Genomic DNA, 3,188 nt, shown 5'->3' on the forward strand with positions numbered 1-3,188 from the left:
CCCCGATGGGGGCCAGGCGCTGCACAGCAGTTCTGAGGTCTGGGTAAAAGGGGACTAGGCCATTGAGCCCCCATCCATCACCTCCTTTGGCCTGCAGAAGTTGAACTGGGAGATTAAAGTAGAGGAGACTGCGGTCCCAGGTTTCTGAACTATCTTCAGCTACCAAACTGCTCCCTCCTGCCTTGCTTTCATGGTCATTTTCCCATCCTGAGGGTGGAGGTCAAATTCCCATCCTGGAACTCACCATTTTTCCATATCCCCTAGCTTAATCTCATTACTACCTTTTTCTCACTTTCTGCCTGCCGGAACCGTGGAACTCTTGTATCTTGGATTTAAAGCAACTTCTTTACCCTTTTCATTTTATAGATAAGTGAAATGGAGGCACAGAGAGGTTAAGAAACTTGTCCAAGATCACAGAGGTTGTAAGCGACTCATCTGGTATTCAAACCCAGGGCCTCTGATTCTACTGTCAGTGCTCTCTTTCCATTATACTACAGTCTTCTCTCCCTCTTTCCTAGCCTCATTCCTTCCCAGCAGCCCTCCTTCCCAACCCACTCCCATCCCCAGTGCGGTTTTAGCTATAGCTTCGAGGGTTGTCTCCTAGAGCTTTGTAGGGAGGGAGAGAGCCACGTTCAAGTAGAAGACACAATCCATTGCTCACAGTCTTTTGTCCCTTCCACCATCATTCAGCCCTGGCCCATTCAGCCCTCCCATTCAAGGGAGACCCTGGACTACAACCAAGGCATAAAATCTGAGCCTGTGGCTGGACACATGTTATAGAATCCTGCCATCCCAGAGGAGAGATTTGCATCTGATGAGTGAGCAAAGGGTTAGGACATTTTGGCGTCTGGGGGCACCAGATATAATGGGAAGTACAGAGGTGAAGAAGGCTGAAACATTTCTAGACCTCTGGTTCTCTGTGGCCATGGCTGCTCTGTTCCTATAAGAATAGGATTTTAGAGCTTAGAGATTACAAGGTCTACCTGCCCCATTTATACAGATGAGGAAGCAATTTCCAGGTTGTCTTCCTCTTCTCCACATAATTACACTAGCTCCTCCCCTGTTAAGGGACTTGCTAAAGGACACATGGGCTGTAGAAAGCAGAACTAGAATTTGAACCCAAGTCCTCTGATTGGATGGCTATCCTGTTACATGGCACCCTGACTTTCTCTCTTCTCATCTGGTCTCCCCAGCTTCAACCACACTGTGTGTAAGAAAGTATGAGTGATACTTAAGAACAAGCAACTGACCCATAGATTGGTCTAAAGTCCTATATTCATTAAGTAAAACAGTTCTTAAGGTCATATGATCAAAAGCTAGTCCAACTACCTTATTTTACAGATAAGGAAACTGAGATCCAGGGAGGTTAAGCAATTTGCCTAAGGCCTCACAGATAGTGTGTGGCAAGATTTGAACCAAAGTCCTCTGATGCCATAGCTAGTGCTTTTTCTTGTACCAGCTGCCTTACCCAGGAACCACCCCAATACTATTGAAGTGTGAAAAATTCAACTTCAGTTTGTCATAAAATGAAAAGGATATTCACTCTTCAAATTAGAGGCAGCATGGTCTAGACTCCACACCCTCTAGACCAGGGGAGGGGAACCTTTGGCCCTCTAGGTCCTCAAGTGTGGCCCTTCGACTGAATCCAAATTTCACAGAACAAATCCCCTTAATAAAAGAATTTGTTCTGTAAAACTTGTACTCAGTCAAAAGGCCACACCCAAGGACCCAGAAGGTCACATGTGGCCTCAAGGCTGCAGGTTTCCCATCCTTGCTCTAGACTCTAGACTGAAGAACACTCATCTTAGAATCAGAAGGCTTGGGCCTTAAGAAGGGGTTATTTAACTTAGATTCTATGAACTTTTTTTTTTAACATTCATTAAAAATTTTTTTGAGTTCCATATTTTTTCCTTCCCTCAGCCCCTCCCCCACCCATCGAGAGGGCAAGCAATATATCAATTATCTCATGTGAAGTCATACAAAACACATTTCCACCTTAGCCATGTTAAAAAAAAGGCAAAAAAAAATAAAGTGAAAAAAGTATGCTTTAATCTCAGAGTTCATCAGTATGAACTTGTTATTTTAAAAATATCTTGATGACTATTTCAATATAATTGAGGTAGTAGAGTGAATAGAGTGCTAGTCTTAGAGTCAAGAATATGTGAGTTCAAATCCAACCTCAGAAACTTGTTAGCTGTGTGACCCTGGACAAGTCATTTAATCTCATTAGACCTTAGTTTCTTCATCTATAAAAATGGGGGAAATATCGGCACTTACCTCCCAGAGTTGTTTTGAAGATTAAATGAGATAATATTTGTAAAGTGTTTTGCAAACCTTAAAGCACTATTTAGGTATTATTATTTTATTTTACACATTTAAAAATATGACTCGGAGGAGTCCGTAGTCTTCACTAAACTGCCAAAAGGGTCCATAATACACAAAAAAGGGTTAAGAATCCCTAGTTAAGTTTAGGTTTTGACCTGTACTAGCTGGGGGACCGTAGGCAAATTATTTTGCCTTTTTGAAATTTAGTTTTCTCATTGGTAAAATGAAGGTAGTAACATAGTGCCTACCTCACAGAATTGTTTTGAAAAAAGTCCTCTATAAACCTGAAAACATTGTATACATGTTAGCTGTTGTTATTAATACTACCAATAATATGTATATAAAGCATAAAGCCCTCAAGTTAACATTTAGCCATGAGCTTGATCAGGGTCACACTGGCCATCCTTCCCTTCACTTTCCGTTTTATGAATACCCACCACCTTCCCTTATCTGTTTCTATTTTTAAATTGGCAGAAGACATGGAACAAAACCAGGACATTTTTGCAGACCACCTTTAAAGTCCCCATTTAAAAGATTGGAATACTGATTTTCTCTGCCCCTGCCTGGCTCCCTGATTGTTCAGTCATGCTATTCTACTCTGGAACCACTGTGTGTCTCTCAAACTAAAAGCTGCTCTCTGGACCTGCTGGTGCCGTGGCCCTTCCCTAAAGAGCAGTTTCCTTTTCTTTTCTTAATTTCTCCTTTCACTCCCCAGCTTACCACCTTGGACCTGTCTCAATTACAATTCTTTGCTCTATGGTCTCTCACTGTCGAACACACACACACACACTCACACTGTTCCAAAAGTCCTAGTGCAGCTGAAATCTGTAGTCTGTAGCATATAAAACGAAACTTCCTCACTG

This window comes from Vombatus ursinus, unplaced genomic scaffold, assembly GCF_900497805.2.
Source record: "Vombatus ursinus unplaced genomic scaffold, bare-nosed wombat genome assembly UNPS02014797.1, whole genome shotgun sequence".
Lineage (NCBI taxonomy): Eukaryota > Metazoa > Chordata > Mammalia > Diprotodontia > Vombatidae > Vombatus > Vombatus ursinus.